This window comes from Podarcis muralis, chromosome 12 (genome assembly GCF_964188315.1).
Source record: "Podarcis muralis chromosome 12, rPodMur119.hap1.1, whole genome shotgun sequence".
NCBI lineage: Eukaryota > Metazoa > Chordata > Lepidosauria > Squamata > Lacertidae > Podarcis > Podarcis muralis.
In genome coordinates, this window is record NC_135666.1 from 21124587 (window position 1) to 21145998 (window position 21412).

A 21412-nucleotide genomic window follows, 5' to 3' on the forward strand; every position below is an offset into this window, starting at 1 on the left:
CGTTTTGAGTGCCACACTTCCATTTTGAGTGTTACGCTGAGCATTGTCTGAGTCTGCTTTTGCTATTTATTTCGCATTTTTGTTTTTGCGGCTTTTTTGTTTTGTTTTTATGACTCTGTGGAACTCAGTTCAGCTACTGATTGATTGATTGATTGATTGTGTGACTGCAGTACATTGTTTATTGCTTTTATTTTATAGATCAATGGTCTCGTTAAACCATGTTAAATTGCTGTTTTGGGGTTGTTTTTAAAAGTCTGGAACGGATTAATCCATTTTGCATTACTTTCTATGGGAAGGTGTGCCTTGCTTTTGGAACGCTTTGGTTTTGGAATGGACTTCCAGAACGGATTAAGTTCGAAAACCAAGGTACCACTGTATAGTGTTGCATGTATAAAAGTTAACTTCACTGACAACTGGCTCCGCTTTTTTGCACTGAATGGCATCTGAACCCAGCCCTGACACCTTGCCTCATGGTCCTGTTCCCCTGCACTGAAGCCCCACCTGCTGAGAGGGGAAAGCAAGGGCGCTGCTTTCAGAAGGCAGGCAGAGAAGGTGGGTGACAGGCCTGGGGAAAAGAGCAAAGCATCTTCTTTCCCAGCTGCGGTCACATCTGCACCATGCATTTGAAGCACATGACTTCCTCCAGAGAATCCTGGGAATGTAGCTTGTTATGAGTGCTGGGAATTGTAGCTCTGTGAGGGGTAAACTACATTTCCCATAATTCTTTGGGGGGAACCATGTGCTTTCATCATCTGTTAAATGCATGGTGACCTGCATGGGTTGTTAAAGGAACAAGAGGGCACGCCAGGTGGAGACCTGGGACCCCTATACCTATCGCCTTTAAAAAATGCAAAATTAGAACATCTGTGAAAGTTCCCAGGATAACCAGTGACAGGGCAGGATCTAAACAGAAGCTAACAACAGGAGATCCAAATAATCACCTGTCCCCAAGTTCTATAATGAGCAGACTGTTTGTCTGGGGCAATTAACGTTGTCTGAATTATGCCTCTTCCCCATAGAGTTGCTGTCAGCAGCTTTGCTGGGTAGTTTTTCAAGCTCATAAGGTGGCCTCATTATTGCACACCTTGTGAACCTTTCACCCCCTGAACCAGCACGGCATTCTCTTTATTTCCCTTCATTAATTACCGATCCTTACATAAGCATGCCTTGACATGAAAAATTGTTCTCTCACATTTATTGCGCAACCCGAAAGCTTTTGTGTGAGAATGACTGTTGCATGTGAGAAGAAACTTTGGCGTCTCTTGAGAGAACAAACAAACATGGATATTCACAAATTGAACCATAAATCAAAGTACTGTATACTTGAGGGAATCAATAAGTTTATCCATTTACATATATGCTACATAGTTCTGTAACTTTTAAAAAAATATTTTATTGTCATATTGCTATTGTTGTTTTCCTCTGCCTTTTAAAATGATTTTTATGTATTCTTTTTCTTTCCCCCTTTTCTTTTTCTTATTTACTTTAACTCACTGTAGTAGTAGTAGTAATAATAATAATAATAATAATAATAATAATAATAATAATAATACAGTGGTACCTCGGGTTACATACGCTTCAGGTTACATACGCTTCAGGTTACAGACTCCGCTAACCCAGAAATAGTGCTTCAGGTTAAGAACTTTGCTTCAGGATGAGAACAGAAATCGTGTTCTGGCGGCGCAGCGGCAGCAGGAGGCCCCATTTGCTAAAGTGGTGCTTCAGGTTAAGAACAGTTTCAGGTTAAGTACGGACCTCCGGAACGAATTAAGTACTTAACCTGAGGTACCACTGTAATAATAAACACAGCCTGAGTCCATCTGGCAGCAGCTCTCCAGGGTTTTGGACAGGAAACTTTCCCAAAGACCCACCCAGGGATTGAAACAGGGCCTTCTGAATGCCAAGCATATGCCCTTTCATGGCATTAGAGCCATTTACTGTGACATGGACAGATTGACTCAGCAGCATCCCAGGTGACAATCTGAAGACGCTGTTTTTTGACCTGCTGCTGAAGACTTTAATGAACCAAGTAGGAGGAAGCAAAGGCCAGGATGAATGGTACCAGCATCCAAAGCTGGCCAGCTCACTGTTTCACAAAATGATGGTTTCCCATTCAAATTCCAGTTCTTATCTGCACACTTCCCTTCTCCAGCCATGTGCTTCAAATGCAAAACAAAATTCCTGCCCAGTAGACACACTGCTAGTTTCAGATCCCTCAATGGGGATTCTTTGTTTCTATCAGTGCTCCTTTTGTGTCCTTGGAGTGGAGGAATGAGATAAGTCTGCTGGATCATGCCTAATTAATTGATAATGATACTGTGCAGTATTTTACCAGGAAACAACATAATGAGGGAGCGGTGACATTTTAACTGTTTTGCAAAGCAAAATAGCTCTCGCTGTTTATGATTGCAGCGCAGCAGTCCCAGAATGCTGACGTACGAATGGCTGCACACTCCAAATGTCAAGTATTCAAATGCATCTCTCTTCCTCACAGATTACCTCTCCTGCACTGACATTAATTCATTTAAAATGAAAGGGCTGCAGATCACCATCAGCAAACACACTTTTCCTTTCTAGAGACCAAAATTACTGGGATGTGGTATGGAGAGAGTGAGGAGTATTTTTTTCCTCCCTCCCGGGAACTCAAGGTCAAGCCATTAAACTGATTGGCCATACATACATGCAGGACAGACAAAACAAAATTATTTATTTGCATAGCGATAACTAGAGGATGGAATTCACCAACCAGGTTATGGTGATGGCTGCAAGGTTAGATAGTTTTAAAGGGGGATTGGAAAACCAATTTGTGGAGAGGAAGTCTATCAAAGGCTGGAAGTCAATATGGCTATATGCAGCCTCCAGCTTCAGAGACAGCTTGGCAATGGATACCAGTTGGTTGGGAGCAAAGGACAAGGGAAAGCTCTTGCCTTTGAGTCCTGCTTGTTGGCTTCCTGGAGGCATCTGGTTGGTCACTGAGGAAAGGCTAGATGGACCTTTGATATGATCAAGGAGGAGGTCTTGTTTGTGTTCTTTATCCAAGTCAGGCAAATTTCCACTCTGCTCAGTCTTTGCTGCAGGGTCAGTGAATACTTCCTTGATTCATGGAGGCCACTGAGGGTTGAAGGCCATTGTCTGGTCCATTGGTTGGCCTTAGAACTAGAGCAGCCAATGCTGTAGCTTCAAAATCCTGTTGGACTTCAACTCCTATCAGCCCTAGCCAGCACAGCCAGTAGCCAGGGATTGTGGGGTTGCAGTATTATGAAAAATACAGAGGGCACCATGCTGGATACATTTGCCTTGGAGACTTAAATTCAGAACTTGTTCAGTCATGAACCTACAACCCAAGGCAAAAACAAGATAAAACCCCAAATTGCACCCCTCCCCACCCCACACTAATTAAGATGTGAAATTTTATGCAAGCTTCATCAAAACAAGCTGCACAACCTTCTCTTGCAGTTCATTCATTAATTTTGGTGGAGCCTCTATGGGGGATTATGCTGCTTGAGTCAAATCTTGGGATCAGGATATTAATGCCAGCAAAGTATTAAAGTCTGCTCCTTTACAGATGACCGTTTTAAAAGGTAATTCATCACACTTATTTTTTAAAAATAAATTGCTCGGATGGGTTGCTGTTAAAGAATCTTATAAAATCTTCCAGTTAATAGTCATGGAAATGCATAACCCTCTGCAATAAGGTAGGCTCTACAGAGAGCTCAGGAGCTCTCTTGCTAAGGTTAGTAAATCCATACGTGACACAAAACATTCTGAAAAGATGTGGTAGCATGATTACTTACATTCTCAGGATAAGGTCTTGTCCATAATCTGTTAACTATTGGCAAACATCTGCTTGGATTATGAGACTCAGCAATGGCCAACCACTCAGCACCTAGAGAAAGTGGTCTGGGTGGGGTCCCAGGCATGCCGACACTCTAGAACATGCAGTTGTATGGCAAAGAATTTGAAAACCAAGTGTCCATTGACATCTCTCCACTAAATCCACCTTTCCTGTGATGCCCTTTGCCAAACCTTTAGTATTTATCCACAACAGAATACTCACATATTCATCACATTCACTCCCCATGGTCAAACTCTATAGTGTAAGGCCTCTCTCTTCTTCTTATTTTGCAAGGTAAACGTTATACACATAACCAACAGTGCTGCATAAAATACATAATGTTGAATATATATTTATGCATGCAGGAAAACAGTAACATCTATGCAACCCTATGCATATTTATCCAGAGGTCCTACTGAGTTCAGTATCGCAAAGTAAGGGCACATAAGGCTAAAACCATAGAAGCAAGCTAGACAGGGCATGAAATGCATCAGTTTTGAAACTGTTAATAGGTACCGCCTCGTGGGTGTGGCCAGGATTTTTGTTAGGGGGGCAGAACCTCAGATTTATATTGATTTTGATTGATTTAGGGGGGGTAACTACCCCCCTGCTCCCCCGTGGCTACTCCCATGTACCACCCCCTCCAATTTACAATGGGACTATGGTGCAAGGCCATGGGTAGGAGGTTAGGAAGAGAAGAAGAGTTTGGATTTGATATCCCGCTTTATCACTACCCGAAGGAGTCTCCAAGTGGCTAACATTCTCCTTTCCCTTCCTCCCCCACAACAAACACTCTATGAGGTGAGTGGGGCTGAGAGACTTCACGGAAGTGTGACTGGCCCAAGGTCACCCAGCAGCTGCATGTGGAGGAGCGGAGACGCGAACCCGGTTCCCCAGATTACAAGACTGCCACTCTTAACCACTACACCACACTGGCTCTCCTGCCCTGCTAATGCAATCCTGATGAAAATTCACCCGCTTCCAAAGGAGCTTGCTAGGACCAAACAGCCACCATTGAGAAGGGAGGTTCTCATCGAGACCATGGCGAGAGGAAATAGTTAACCCCAGTGCTTTCTTTCTGGGGGGAATCGGGTGTGCGTACCCCTAATCATTTTATGAATCTTTGTACTTTTGTCCATTTACTGTATTTATTTTCCCCGTTGAACTATAAAATGGTGGTTTTCTTGCGTCAAAATGAGAGTACTCCTAAAGATTAATTTTTTTGGAAAAAAGCAATGGTTAACCCCCTTTCCTTTATGCAACAGTCCTTATGAAAACTGCCCTCTCCTGCACCGCCTTTTGTTATTTATTTTGATAAAGAGCACAGCCCTTTAAGTTATGCATTTACTATCAGATCTTTTGAAACAAAGCTTCTGCTTATTGCCTCTCTCACTCCTCTCACAGGCCCTTATTCCTCTGGTATATGCATAGCTGTTTCCCGCCCCGCCCCCCCCCCCCCCCGGCTCAACCACTGACTTCACATCTGGAGTCTGAACTGCAACAGTAAGGAGTCTTTGGTTAAGCACTTTCTTTTCCAAGAGGTTGTTCACCCCCCCCCTTGTGACCTCGGAAAACCCTTCTCTCAGCAGCCATGCAGATGTAAACCGATCCAGGCTGCAAGCCGAAAGCCTGAAGAATACACTTGAACAGTGTGAGTGTCACCTGAGAGCCCACTGTTTAATTATGCAAGAATCTCAGTTATGCTCTGCCAGAGCATCAGAGCCAGGAGGTTAAGAGGACTAGAACTTTATCTCTGCAGAAAAATAATAAAACATATCAGAGCTCGGCAGAACCTTACAACAGATTAGAAACAGGCCGCATTCTGGAAACAGGAAATTCTTCATATGACAGAATCTCCCCTACCTTATTTACAGCGCTCGCTGCAATCCTATCCAGAGCTATGCATGCTTAAGTCCCACTGACTTCAGAATTTAAGCATGCTGAGACCGTAAAATAATCCTTGTGATACCAGGGTAAACATTTGCCTGCTGACAGCTTGATCTCCCTCTGTGAGAGTCACAGAAAGACCTTTGGGGATTTGCATGAGGGTCCATTAAGTTCCCTGGAATGAGCCTCGCCTGTGATGGCAGTGTGGCGGCAGAACCAGGTGAGGTGAGCATAGCTGTATCTCTTGCTAAAGCAGCAAAGTTCCAGATAATTTACCCCCAGATAGAGTTGCTCCAACTGCTGGGTAATGTATTATAAAGGCAACTTTTCTTTCTTAACAATTCTTCAGCGGCTACATTCATAACTTGAGGGGGAAAACCCTGTTTCATGGCTCATTTATGCCACAGCCATTTACTTAAAGAGGACCTCCGAAACTAATTGACATTAAAGCTTCTAGACCGAGGGGGGACGGGAAGAGAAATCTACGCATACTTGTTCTCCTCACTCCCTGATAGTCCTGGCCGCCCTGGGAGTCATCTTGTTGAGGAAGTGAGTGGAACCAGCTGTTGATGACGACTACCGTCTAGTCAGAGAGTTACAAAACTAGCAATGCTGAGGATTGTGATGGGGGTGACCTCCATTTTCATTTTTATTAAGAGTGCCTCTTGTGTGGGTTGGCCTGACTGAGGGCACTTTTTGGTGAGAGGACGGAGGACCAGGGAGGGGTGTGTGCAGTTCCAACCTGGGCAAGAAGCAGAGTGCTCTCTGGAGCAGATTGCTCATCTGTGCGACTGATGGCTTTATTTATACTGCGCTGGCAGCGAACGGCTTTGTTTTCTCCTTGGTGTTCCTGCAATACAATTTGTGGCATGGAAGTGGGCTGAATGCTCATCGTGGTGGCTGGTGACTGGGTGGGAGATATTGGAGTAAATGATGCGCTTGGTGTGCGAGTTCAGTGGGATGGCTGGCATTACATAATTTGTATAGATGCAATGGCAGAATTTGGGTGTGGGGTGTTTGTGCTAGAGGGGTGTGTGCATTTTGTGAGTTAGGATATGCCTTGGCAAGAAGGAAGGAATCCCTGGCTCTAAATACATTTCAAAATGAACTGCTATGTTTTTTTGGGGGGCGTTGTATTGCTTTACTGCTTTTCATTGTAGTTCTGTTTAATATTGCACGGCATTGTTTGCAGTTTTTTGGTTCCATTGTTGGTTATCTATTTATTTTGTACTGTACTACATTTATTGTTTTGCAAACTACTTAAATACTGTCTGAAGTCTGTTAAATATAGGTTGAGGTCTGAGGTCTGTTAAATATAGATTGGGTCCCAAACACTGAATCTTTATAATGCCTTAGCATCTGAGCTTTCAAGTCGAGGATTAGAGGCACAGGTTCCAAGTTGCAAGATGTGGTAGGGATGGGGATCTCATGCTCCAACTCCAACTTATGAGAGCTCCAACTCTCATAAGCCCCAGGCAGCATGGTCATCTTAGGGATACAGTGGTACCTTGGGTTAAGAACTTAATTTGTTCTGGAGGTCCGTTCTTAACCTGAAACTGTTCTTAACCTGAGGTATCACTTTAGCTAATGGGGCCTCCTGCTGCCGCCACACGATTTCTGTTCTCATCCTGAAGCAAAGTTCTTAACCCAAGGTACTATTTCTGGGTTAGCGGAGTCTGTAACCTGAAGCATCTGTAACTTGAAGCGTCTGTAATCCAAGATATCACTGTAATAGGAACTGCAGTTCATCATCCTCTGGGGAAGTCATAGGTTTCCCATTGCTAAATGGCTGTCAGGCACACCCAGGGCTTTTTTTCAACTGGAACTCAGTTCCAGCACCTCTCAGGTGGGCACCATTGCTATTATAAGAGAACAAGGGAGGCGTTCATGTTGAGGTCTGACACCTCTTTTTCTAGAAAAATATCACTGGCATGCTTCAGCCATCCATCACAGCTGATATTACAAAATAAGCAATCCTTTACATTACAGATCTATGCCCATGCCCGCTGTCAAAACAGAGCTTTTTCAGCTAGTCTGCCTAGGCATCAGCTGCAAGTGAAAGAACAGTGGGACAGTCAACATTGCAAAGAAATGCAAGGTTTTAAGGTACTTCTCTCAGGATGTGAAAAAGAGACTCCCAAGGCTTAGGTCTGAATTTTAAAGCAATGTATATTAAGATATGAATTCAGGGCTGCACATGTCATACCGGTATTTGGTCTTCCTACAACCTAGGTAAGTAAGTAATTAATTAGAGAACACACATTTTAAAGCACATTTCCACCCCAAATGAATCCTGGGAACTGTAGTTTACCACTCACAGAGATACAATTACTAGCACCCTTAACAAACGAGTTCTTTGGAGGGGACTCAGGATGTTCTTTAAATGCATGTCGTGTACCCAGTCTACAGACTATGGGTGAGACAAATCTTTCTGCCAGAGCTGCAATTCTATGCCTAGCAAGGCACACTTCAGGCCGTGCACTGGGTATCAAGAGTCCTATTTAAAATGTGTATTGGCCTTTTGATCGCAACCCTCCATTTCCACGCTTAGAAATATAGCACTCATTTAGTGCAGTCCGGCATGCTAGCTTTTGAAAAGAAACTCAAATTGGTGGAATTTTATTGCCTCTAGTGAATGAAAGAATTTCAGCCTGCAGTAAATCAGCTAATTGTTCTGACAGCTACTTGATCGTCTTAAATTAATAATGAATAAAACATATGAATATTTAAAAAGCATGGCGCTGAAAATGTGCAACACATAAACATATATTCATAATAAGGGTAAGTGCAAATCTCTTGGTTCTAAAAAATAGTGGTGCTGCTATTGAAGAAAAACTGATATTAGATATTTCACATACATTGAAGAGGCTCAGGTCTTATCCGCACCTTTCTTTTGCTCCTTCCAGGTCTGTGCCCAAGCACCACCCCCCCTTTTTTTTTTCTTCTCTGGAGTTTTCCCTGCAAAAACCCGCTCTTGAAAGCTCAGTCAGAGCAAACGTCAAGTTGTGGAAAACCCGGATTGACATTTGCTCTGATTCAGCTTTAAATAACAGATTTCGGTAGGGAAAGCGGGGGTGGGGGGTGGTGGAAAGGGCTCCAACAAGGAGCATTAAAGCACAAACCTCTGCCTGGAGAGGGGGGGGGAGTTAAATGTGGATAAGGCCTCCTTCTCTAATCACCTGTTGGGTAGATTTGTTCTCTGCTAGTGGCCTAATTGATGCCACATTGAACAAGAAATTGTTTTGCAGTGGAACTTAGTACAGTGATACCTCGGGTTAAGTACTTACTTAATTCGTTCCGGAGGTCCGTTCTTAACCTGAAACTGTTTTTAACCTGAAGCACCACTTAGCTAAAGGGACCTCCTGCTGCTGCCACGCCGCCGGAGCACAATTTCTGTTCTCATCCTGAAGCAAAGTTCTTAACCTGAAGCACTATTTCTGGGTTAGTGGAGTCCGTAACCTGAAGCATATGTAACCCGAGGTACCACTGTAGTATAAAGCTCAGTATTCAAGATACAAGGAAGACTTACAAAATCAAAAAATACCCACAGTCCTATCACATTTCAGGCGACACTGCCCTTCTCAAGGGGAACTGTTACTTAACCTATGTAGTTACAAGAGAAATACAAAGCTTGGCACCACTTCTTAACAACAACCCCCTTTGAATTACTCCCTCAAATAAGGGGTATACAGCCCAAATATGTTGGGAATACCTTTTTCTTTTCTTTTTTACATCTATATACACATTGAGTAATCTACTATGCATCACTGAGATCTACCCTTCTGGGATAGCTCCATCAGCAGATCATCTCAGGCTTGTGGGTTTGAGCCCCACGTTGAGGAAAAGATTATTGCGCTACGGACTAGGTGACTCCTGAGGCCTCTTTCAGCTCTACAATTCTATGGTTCCACAATTCTACTACTTTCTAAAAAATTAAGCTACAGAATGAAACTGCACTGCTAGTGGGCTTAAGGAGAAAGTCAGAAAAATTCCCCTCCTCAAACGTTGTGTGGTTGACACTAAAATGGCATGCCTCTGGCCCTGTGTGTTCAACTGCAGCTTAATCTGCATTATTAACTTCTGGGCAATACTCAGTGTTGTCCTATGGAAGTTTGATCTGGTGGCTTTTGAAAGTTAAGTTGCTGTTAACACAAAAGCAGTCCTACTAGTCTTCTTCCCAGAGTGGTGTTCAACAAAGGTATAGTCACTGAAATTACTGGACTAAAGTTGGTCACATTCATTAATTCCAGTGGGTCTACTCTGAGTAAAGCTTAGTTGACTACCACCCTTGATCAGTTGGGAATGTACAGTGGTACCTCGGGTTACATACACTTCAGGTTAGACTCCACTAACCCAGAAATAGTACCTCGGGTTAAGAACTTTGCTTCAGGATGAGAACAGAAATCACGCGGCGGCAGCGGGAGGCCCCATTAGCTGAAGTGGTACCTCAGGTTAAGAACAGTTTCAGGTTAAGAAAGAACAGACCTCCAGAACGAATTAAGTTCTTAACCCAAGGTACCACTGTATAATAAGTTTGCTCCTACCTCATACGAGAGACACATTTTCATCTCTTCTGTAAGAAAAAAGCCATTTTCAATGGGTTTGACACATTATTATATTTTAAGCTGTCTTATCCCTAAAGGAACAGGGCCGATTTAAAGCATCAAACATATTTCCCTTCGTGTATTGCAATTAGGCTGCCAGAAGACAGCACACAGAATCTTTGGAATATTTTAGAATGTTCATAGCTGGACAGGAAAAGGAAACAGGGAACAGTTCTCCCTGGTACATCTGTTTCATTCCACAGGCATGGGAACAAACCCAGGCTGCAGACTGTGGTTAAGGAGGAGAGAGCTGAAACAAGATGCTGGGTTCAAATGATACTTGGCTTAGGTGTTGCACCATGCTGAGCTAAAAGGACCAGCAAGAAGCAAAGCAGCTACAATTTTCTCTTTGGAAGTCTGTGCATTTGCTATGGTATGTCTTAGTGTTATGTGCAAATGTGGTAATTGTGACAAGGACCCAGGCTGTGTGTAGGGTGGGGAGCATGGTTTATTTAATAAGCTTTAATTTAATAAGGATTTCACCCTGAATTGGGAACTGGCATGTTTGTTCTAGAGCCCACAAATCCCCTCATTAGCACTGGGCTTCCTCTACATACAGGAATGTTGCAGAAACTCTTGCCCAACATTTTTTTTAGCTATCCTATTTTTGGCAACTAGCTGGGCAGGCAGATTTCAGGCTTCTAGGATCTACTGTGGTTTTTACTAAACCCTGGAAGTCCACCAACTTCAACCAGGTGCAAAATAGTGGGTGGGGTGGGATAACACACACTTAAAGGTACAGGATGCTTCTGACTGCATGCTTAACCCATGAATTTATTTTGAGAACCTGAACTCCACACAAAAGTCCATGCCTGGTTTTGTCTCCAAAGCTTGCTTTATTTCAGCAGTCAAGAGAATTGGTTTTTGCTGCATTGTTAAACCATTGAGAGTAAGAAACTCTTGCCACAAATCACCCCTGATCTGCTTGTAGACCTTGATCCATTTACTGCTCACCAACATTAAATAGCATGATAGCAAATCAAGTTGGTTTTACATGTAGAAAAAAGTAGGGAACAGAACAGGAGATCCAGGGCCCAAGACCCTAGGTGACAAAGACCTGGGGCTGTCTCCTGGGCCATCTCATAACAATGCCTATGAAGGCAAGCATGGCTAGAATGCTGAAAGCACCTATGTGTTAATTAGACCCGGAGGAGCAGGGCAGCCCTACCTACAAGCATTGGCATAGCTGCCCCCCCCTAAATCAATAAAAATATTCAGCTGAGGTTCTGTCCACCCCAACATAAAACCTGACTACAGTCATGCTTACAGGGTCTATTTTATCATTAAAACCTATTTTATTTATTGATTGAATGATCCACCAACCAGAGGCAGGTGCAAAGGTGGCCAGGGGTGGAGGCACAATATGTGTTTTAGGGCTATGTACATATGCATGGCTTAAAATGCAGCTAAGCTATTTCCTCCCTGCTGTGTTTGATGTTGCATTCATAAGTTGCTGCACACACCAAAGGGGCAGAGATGTCCTCACCAGATGTGCATTACTCCATTTTCCACCTTTCACCTACAACACCCCTCTGCCCCAAACTCCAATGAAGCAACCATCTGTGCATGTGCTGTCTCAGATGCACATGGCTTAGGTTTTCAAATCAGATGCAAGCCGGCTTGAGAAAAAGCTTGTCCAACAAGGAGGCTTTTGCAATATTATAGATTTAATCCAGGCCGGCCCAAAACATTTTGGTGGCTGAGGTGAACCACAAAATGGCACCCCACGCCTTGCTGCCATAGAAGGAGGGATGAGTGAAGATGTACATCAGGAAGCGCGTGGGGGTGGGGGTTGCTTCCACTGTGGATCCTGCCACCTGAAGCGGTTGCTTCACCTTTCTTCCTGGAAGGGACAGGAGCTGGGTATGATACAAAAGGAATTGGGACCGGGAGAGACGCAAGCATAGGAACAGTCACAGATGCTCCGCTGGCAGATGGGCGGGGCCAGGTTCTTCGCCTTGAATTTTTCCTGGGAGATGGTGGGTGCAGCCTCCCAGCCGCAGCTGCACCAGGGCATCCAAGCGTGCGCCTCCTTCCAGATTCAACAGGGTTCTCGACTTATGCGCTCATCTCAAGAGGCGGCTCAGGGAGAAGCAAGCAAGGGAAAATGCGTCCAGAAACAGAATTCACAGCCCCGCGCTGCCCCGTCCCCCACCTCCCGCTTAGAGACCACCTGGGAACAAGAGGCCAAACACGCCCGTGGATCTGCCTAGCGGACCTTGCTAACAGCGACTCCCCACCTAGCCTCACGTGACAGCCTCCAGGCGTCGCGCGGCAGTCAATCAGGGGCCAGCTTTGCGCTTCTTTCCCCAGCCAATGAGGCGGCAAGGTGAACAGTTCTCCTACGCAAGGCGGGGAGAACACCTACCGCGGCCAATCAGAGCGGCGGTGGCCTGAACAGCGGGGCGGGGCAGGTAAGGCGCCACGCCCCTCCTACTCTCTCTCTTTCTCTCTCTCTCTCTCCGTCCCTGAGCTCCTCCTCTTTCTCAGGGGGAGGGGTTGCTTTTGGCGGTTTGGCTCCGCCTGGGCAGCCCAACCCGACGGGCACCGAGCGGCGCGGCGAATGAATAAGGGGCTACGGAGCTGTCGCGGCGGCCCCTGGAGCGGAAGGGGCGCCGTTGGGCGCTGAGGTAACGGGGAGGTCTGTCGCCGGAGATTCGGGTGGGATTCTTCTCCCTACCTCCGCGCTTTCGCTTTTGCCCTGAGGGGAGAGAGGCTGGTGCTGGGCGCGCGGTGGGCAGATGGGGTTGCGCTGCTCGGCGGACGGACTTGGCGGCGGGGCGGGGCTCGGGTGAGAGAGAGAGAGAGAGAGAGAGAAGTAAGCTGCTCCCTTGACTGACGGACGGAGCGTCCCCCTGGCGCGTGAGCGGGCGGCGGTTGGGACGGTTGGGAGCAGGTGAACGGAGCTCAACCGCCGCCTCCCTCCTTCTCTCCCTCCCTCCCTCCCACAGGCGTGTTTGTACTCGGAAGTCAGAAAGCAACAACAACAGCGCGCCGTGTTCCGCGGGTGCTTACTAACCCCTAGTAAAAGTTGTCGCTTTCCCACGAAGGAGAGGACCTGCTGGTCGTGGGAATACCGTGCGGAGGGAGAGAGACGCGTGTTGTTTTTCCTACCTCACGCCTCTCCTTCCTCGTGGCAGAAGGAAGCTGTCTCTCGAGTCCGCGCGGGGGGGGGGGGGCGTTGAGGGCGCTGGGTGTGGATAAGCCCACCCCCACCCCGCCCCACTTCTCGCATCCTCCTGGCGAAGGTGTGCGGAGCTGCCAGGTGGTGAGGCGGTTATGTAAAGGGAGCCTCTGAGTCTGCCTCAGAAACAGGGATCTTTTGCGGGAAAGGGCTGTGGAGCAGTAGGAGAGTGTCTGCTTTGCATGCATAAGGTCCCTGCTTCAGTCCTTGGCACCTCCAGGTCTGGTCCCCTGTTTGGAAGGCCAGTGCTGTGACTTGGTCCCTGTGTTGCAATGCCCTGTCATCATTGCTTTGGGACAGTTTTATGGGAAGTGATCCACAAGTGAAATAAGTACCCTCAGCGTCCTCCCCTCTTGCTTGCTCCAGCTTGGGGTTTTGTGAAGAGTTGGAATAAGGTTTCTGGATTTAACTGGAGTGGAGTTACATTCCTGGTTGTACTATGGACCCAGCAGATACTCTTTATGAAATGAAAGGTATTGGCAGGTCAAATTTGCTTTACAATCCTTGTTATCTAATTCTAGGGGTGTAGGGTGAGGCAGTGACTGCTCACTGGAAAGGTGGGTGTTGCTTTCCACATGTGAGGGGAAAGCATGCTCAAATCTGCTTTTCATTCCTTGTTACACTTGCCAAGCAAGATAGGCCAGTATTACAAATAATTTTATTTGCATGCTTCCTTTCCACAGTTCAAATCATGTTCAAGACTGCTTACAACATGAAAGAAAAGTAACATAACGAAAGTAGTCACAAACAATAAATAAAGCATTTTAAAAATACCATTATCTTCATATCACAGATGGGAAGGGGATTTTGGCAGCTGAAAGATATAATTTGAACTGAACGGTCTACTGGCTGGGGTGCTTTCTGGAGTTTCGTTCCTGCTCCTAACTACTGCAGTATACACTGAACCTGGGTCATGGCTCAGTGGTAGAGGACATGCCTTGCACCCAGAAGCTCCCAGGTTTGATCGCTGGCATCTCCAGGCTGGATTGAGAGAGGCCCTATCTGAAACCCTGGATAGCTGCTGCCAGTCTGTAGACTGAACTCAGGTTCATATCATGGTGTGTTGGGCAGCCCTTGAAAGTTAGCAATGGAATATTAGCAGATTGAGATGTACAACATGGCCATCTTCAAAAGGAGTTCAGTATATGGTTAAGAAGTGATTGATTCTGACAGATCAGAGTGAGCCATGATTTCTAAGAGCATGGGACTTCTTCCACTGTTAAGTTGAGATTGCATCTTTGAATTCCCGAATAACTTCTTGAGTTGTAGTATTTAATTGATCAAACAGCTTTTTAAATTATTTCAAAGACTTTGATCAACAAGGAGCAGGTTTAAAAATAATAATTCATGTCTTATTCACATAAGTACAACTCCATATGTGTTGGAGACTTCTATCACCCTGAGGGATAGCTTTTTTATATTTGGTGCCTGGTTTGATAGTTACCTGCATGATGTAAAAAATGATAGTATGCCTCTTTCTTCAGAACCAGTGTTGTTTTTGTCTAATCTACATAAATTTGTATGAATCAATTAATATACAAGTATGATTTTTAAGGTTTCTTTAATTGAATTTTTCAAGCATCATCAGGAATATTATTATTTTAAAAAAACAACAACAAAACTTCCACAGGGAAGGTTTTAATTCAATTTTAAACTGCCCTGCCCCATTTTGTTCACAACTGAAGAATTTTTACATGTTAAAATCAAACTGAAAATAGCATGTGGTGTGGTAGTGCAAAAACATAACTAAATAGTGGTACAGTAGCTGTATATTTCTTTGTTAAACCTAGGCCAAAATTTCTGGAAAGTCTGACAACTTCATAAGTCATAAGACTTGTGAGAGGCATACTTTTGTGACTAAATTACTGTGTGGTGTTATGCTATGTATCTAATCCCACAAGTCTAATATAGGCCATCACATCTGAGAGGTGTACTCAGAAGTTTATTTAAAGAACTTTCCAGTGAATTAACCTATGAAGAATATTCAAGTTTTATTAAGATCTGCTGAACGGGTTGTGACTCTTGCTCTTCTTACAAAGTGTGTGTACTTCATGCACAGATGTTGCCTTTATTAAATTTGACTAGGTTACGTTGTACTTTATATTGATTGTGTAATAGCTATTAATCAGCTCTTTGTCATATTCATTTTTATCTCTTCAAGTGATTTTCTGTTTGCCTGTTAACACCACCACCTCATATTGCTTTTTGGCATTCACCCATGAGCACTTCTTAACCTCATGCCCCAGCATTTTTTTTCTGGCCAAGTGTGAGAAAAGGCCCTGTTAGCATAGCATACTGTTGGTAAGTATTATCACTCACCCTTCTTGCTCCATCCAAACTAAATAGTACACGTGTACTAAGCAACCCCAATATAGTCAATGTAACATTGACTATGGATCTTGCCAGTTATCTGCAAGTTGCAATATATTTATTTCCCTTCTCTGTTTATACAGTGGTACCTCGGGTTACATACGCTTCAGGTTACATACGCTTCAGATTACAGACTCCGCTAACCCAGAAATAGTACCTCGGGTTAAGAACTTTGCTTCAGGATGATAACAGAAATCGTGCTCCGGCGGCACGGCAGCAGCAGGAGGCCCCATTAGCTAAAGTGGTGCTTCAGGTTAAGAACAATTTCAGGTTAAGAACGGACCTCTGGAATGAATTAAGTACTTAACCTGAGGTACCACTGTATATGACTTGCACTACGGGGTAGGATTTTTATAATTCTAATCTTTCTAGTTGTGTTGAGGGTCTTTTGATTACAGTTACTAGCTCAACATCTGCATTTGATTCAGAACATATCGATTTGGCATGAATGGGGATGCTCAAGACACATCATCCACACAGCTATTCAATTTTGAATTGTATGTATCTATGCAGCATTGAAGAGCTAGATTCTGATAATTCAGGAAGAGTATTTCAGATGGAGAGAGGAAGTTAATGGGAAATTGCATTTGCTGGTTGGTATTCCCTTGAGTAAAGTAAGTGGTCTGTGCTATGAAATAATACCTGGGCCCTTTAGAGAAACAAGCTGCCCAACATCACCATCTGCACTACTGCTTTCCTATGCATGAACTATGACCTCCTTTATATAATCTGCTTCCCAGCTGCCTTTCTGTTGAAAGTGGACTTTTACAGGTTGGGGGTGGGTGAGTCCTGAACACAAAGAGAGGATTTGAGGTCACCTATCTCCATTGCAATCCAGGGTGGGGTGGGGGAGTAACAGACATGGTAAGGGGGAGAGAAACCATGTAGTTCTGGTAAAACTTCTCCTCTAGCGGCTTGTATAAGCATTGGGTGATGGCTGCATTCTGCTCCAGCAATGTTTGTGCATTTCTCATGGCATAGTTATTTTCTATCTACTTAATATCACATATATGCTAATAATGCATTTATTCTCCAAGTCTAGGTTTCTGGAAACTCATGTAGCTTTGTAGAAGTCCAAAAACCTTTGCCATTTCCTTTTAAGGTCCAGGAAATTTTGCTGAATGGAACACTCTAACTTACTTTCCATTTATCTCTAAGCTACTGAACATGCAATTTACAGCATTCCAGCAAACATTTCTATCCAGTTATTTCATCCAGCAATATAGGAAATGCTGAAACACTGCAACATTGAAGATGGCAAAAAATGTTCATCCGGTCCTTTTAACTGGTCTGATGTACAAATTCCATTATCAACCCACTTCTACAAAAAGAGTTGCATCCATTTTCAAATCTGGATTACCCACTGTTTAGTAGCCCTGACTACTTTCCTCATTTCTAGGAATCTCTTCGCCTATTTACTACTACTTCCCCATTCTGCCTATCCTGAAGCAGCCCTACTGTTAGCTCAAGGTACAGAATTTGCTTTGTATCTACTGGCTCTGCCTCCTTTCCAGGATGCCTTATCAGGAGATATGAGCCACAAAAATTGTTGCATTCGCCTCAGTCAACATCACTTAAAATTAAGGGGCACGACTGATGGTAGTAGGGACAACAATGACAGGACACCTTACGTAGCTTTACAATTAGCTGCATGCCAGATGGGCTGAAAGTATTTAGTTATGAATGGGAGGGACAACTGAAATAAGAGACAAACACACGTTTTTTCACTTAAAGTGATGGAATGGTGAGAGCACTTTGTTGCTGGCCAGTTGGCAGCTTTCCAGGAGCTGTATTCCGATCCCTGCCTTCCAGTTGTTGGTCTCTGTTCTAAGTACTTGGTCCTTCTGGCTTCTGGGAAACTCACACTTTCCCACACCTCTGCATATGTGCTCTTCTTTGCAGATACTAGTAGATTGCTCTTACAAAGTACAACTATAATGAACAGATTAATACAGGACATGTAAATTTATGTTACATATGTTGTATATGTATTTTCACCTGCTAATAGATGTTACATGGGTTAAGGAACTTTTACCACTATAACTCACAAGTGAGGTAATACATATTCTAGATACTTTTCTCTTATGGGGTAACAGGAATTTGCTGTGTCTATTTGCTACTTGGAACATTTTTTGATGGAGGGTTAAAGTTTAGTAGTGTGCATACTGGGTGGGTGACCAGTATAAAAGTACAACAGTCCTATTGCTTTATATACATAGTCTGTTCCCTTGGTCATAGTGTTTTACATACAAACTCCCTTGACACTATCATTCATTTCATTGAAGGAAGCAGATCCTTTTTCACATTTAGAACTGCTTCATTTGTTAGCCTGGTTAGGGCAACAGGTGGGTTCTTCATGTGCCCATGATAACATCTATTGCTAAGGGGGCAGGGGGAGACTTCTCAACATTTGAAGGAACTTTGCCAGTATCCTAATTTATTCATAGAGTGAAGTGGGAGTTTTCTGTCTGTCATAAATATGCATATAGTGTGTACTTGGACACAAACTTTTTAATGTGAGTTTATACAAGTTTTCTTGTTAGCAGATTTCAGTGACATATTCATACAGTGCATGATTATCTATTGCAATGTCCTTCAAAAGTAGTGTTTCAGGGCAATTTCACCAACAGGCATGTATGTTTTCTTCTCCACTCTCATCCACACTAGTCCTCCACTCACCCCTACTGCTCATCCTGCACATGTGTACATACTTCTGCAGTTGAATTAAGAGCACTTGTAGTTCAATGCTAACTATGTTTACTCAGAAGTGAGCTCTGATGAATTCAGTGGTAGTTAATCCCAGTCAAATGATGTTAAGACTGCAACCTTGAACTATAGCCTTTCCCATCTGCTTGGAAACATCTCTCCATACCCCCCCCCCAAACCACAAGATTTTTTAGAAATGTGGGGATGACAACACAATGCTAGTTCTTTCCCTCACTGCAGGATAAGTTGCTTGCATGCCCTATGATTCAGACATGGCCACGACTGTCCTGCCAGTCATGGAGTAACCCTCTACTTTCTTTCCAGCCATGAAATGAAAGTTGAAGGGAGGCAGGGATGCTTGCCATTTAGAACTCACCCACTCACCTCCTTCCCACTTCTGGACGACAATTTATATGAATAGAGGGTGTGGTGTGGTGGGGAAGATAATCTAAGAATCAGAATGGAGACTGAGGAATCTGGATAATCTAGAAGTCCAGAATACTGACAGACCACACCCACCACAACATTACAGGACTAGTGGTAAACAAGTGATGGAACTAAGCACCGAGTTTTATGAAAAATAAAAATGGATTTCCCCCAAAATGAAAATAATAATAATAATATAGGAAGCATTGCAACATTGTCTGAAAGCACTGTGAAAAAACAAGGAAAGGGGAAGAAAGATGGACCAAACGACCAAACTAGACAGTATGGATGCAATCAGATGGTGATGGGTGGTTTTGTTTTGTTTTTTTTTTGTAAAGGACCATCACATACACCTTCCTTATGCATATTAGAATAATGATTTGCTGGTTCTGTTGGTGCATTAGTTGTTTTTGCGTAAAGAACTACAGTTATTCTTTTTAAAAAGATAAGAATAATCATGTGACTTACTCTATTCCAGCAAGAGGGAATGCGCAACATTTCAAAGTCCTGGTTCTCAATACTGGCAAAGTATTTAGAAGCTGGTTTTTCCAGTTGTCTTGAATGGGAGTGCCCCTCATGTTACAAGGAAAAGTAATGACTTGCCATTATAATGTGTTGCAATAACAAAAGATAGAGTCCATATTTATGTAACTGTGTTCCAAACATTGTCCTAAAATATCAACAAGGATTCAATATATACGGTAATCTTGAAAGGACAGCTTAAGGTCATGCCAGAGTAATAAGATGTTTGAATTCAAGCAGTCTGCATGGTGTTGACTACTTAATAATAACTAAAATAATTAGTATTTACATAGTACTGCTGAGTGTTCAGAGTGATTCACATGCATTGCCTTGTAACCCTTACAACTGTATAATTATGCCTGTGGCATAATTCTGATGTCATGTCAATTCTTAATTCTTTTTTCTTTGCAAAGCTTAACAATGGCTTGGTGTGGCATCGGAACTGGCAAACCATGATTTTTGTCACCCTTGACAGAGTTGAGAATGCCAAGTAAGATAGAAAACAAACACATCTAAGTATCTTTTGCTAGCTTTCCTCAAAGTATGCTTTTCAACCTGCTCTCGCTGTTGGTTCCTTGAATCTGACTGCTTCCAATGCAAGATCAAGAGACCAACAATCCACCCTGTTGAAAGGCATATATTAGGACACAAAAGTAACCATGACAACAACTGAAATACAAATCTCTACCTGTAGACCTTTCATCTGCTGTGTTTATCCTGTAGCCCCACTTACCTAGTTTCCAAATACATAATGTTCCATATTGAGGACAGCACATATTATGTCTCATGTATTTTGTGTGATCTAGGTATTTTCCTTGGTGGTCTTGATGCTTATTTGATAAATCCCCATCCCATTCTGGATTGCAATGTAAAATGAGTTCAGCAACTTCACATAGTTATCCTTGGGTGTGCAGCAGATTTGGGATGGCCAAGGTATCCTGGATGTCTTGACACTTTTGCTGCTTCCTTCCAGAATTCTTGGGCCTTGAAGGACAAGAATGCTTTACCATGGGCTGATAATAGAAACACATGTCTTTTGCCTGAGGAAAACTATACTTAGGATATTCCAGAATTTTCTGAAGGGAGCAGTTTTTAACCAGTTGCATTGCTAGGTTGCCTTTTACCAACTGTGACTGGTTCTACAGCTGCGACCACCCCTGGACTGGGAAAGTCTTGCCACAGTAGTTCATGTGTTGGTTACTTCAAGACTGGATTTCTGAAAGGTGCTCCATGTGGAGCTTCCCTCACACTTGATCCAGAAGCTGCAGTTAGTGCAGAATGCTAGCTAGGATAAGATGTGTGAATTGGGGTTTGCCCCGGTTCTTGATACGGTTAATGCAAACTATGATTAAGTTTGACATCTGAATTGAGTTTCTGATCTAGCTCCTTTCATTTTATTGATTTCTGACGCAGCATGGCTACCTTCTATTTTGGTAATTTAATTCTGTTACTGTTATATATGGGTGCTAGATAAATATACATTGACATTCACAGTATGCATAATAAAATACAATAATTATGAAAATGTAACATGCTAATGAAAAACAGGATTAATAGGTAGAGCTAACAAAAAATCAAGTGATTTTTGTCTTTGCATCGGTATTGTTTTAGCAGTCAAGGCCACATTGCTTGAAACATTTTAATTTGTGGGAGATTTCTTCTGTTATATAGGCTGCACAGTGAATTAACAGTACCATCTGTATTTGACATGTGAAACCTTGTACTGTGGAGTGTTGGATTGGCCTATATTTCAGTTGGCACAGTCAAATGTGATGTGTGTCTTCTGTGTTGTAGCATAGTTCAGCTTATGCTAATTTTCTCTTGAATTTGATAGTAGTTATGATCATGTTCTGTCCTCTCAGTTGCTGTAGTCAAAGA

General features: G+C 43.4%; 1 protein-coding gene across 7 annotated transcripts in view; it reads left to right on the top strand.

Annotated features, from left to right (window-relative positions):
* Positions 1–5920: 5920 nt before the first annotated feature.
* The window catches only part of MPP7 (MAGUK p55 scaffold protein 7), an 87611-nt gene continuing 72119 nt past the window's right edge, over positions 5921–21412 (top strand). For 2 of the 7 annotated variants that reach the window (XM_028751395.2, XM_077936809.1), the window contains exon 1: positions 12764–12956. The gene's annotated coding sequence lies outside the window, so the exon portion shown is untranslated. Of the gene's footprint in view, positions 5943–12762; positions 12988–21412 lie in introns of those variants that run through there. The other 5 variants (XM_077936807.1, XM_077936808.1, XM_077936806.1 and 2 more) reach the window with 5 other exon arrangements.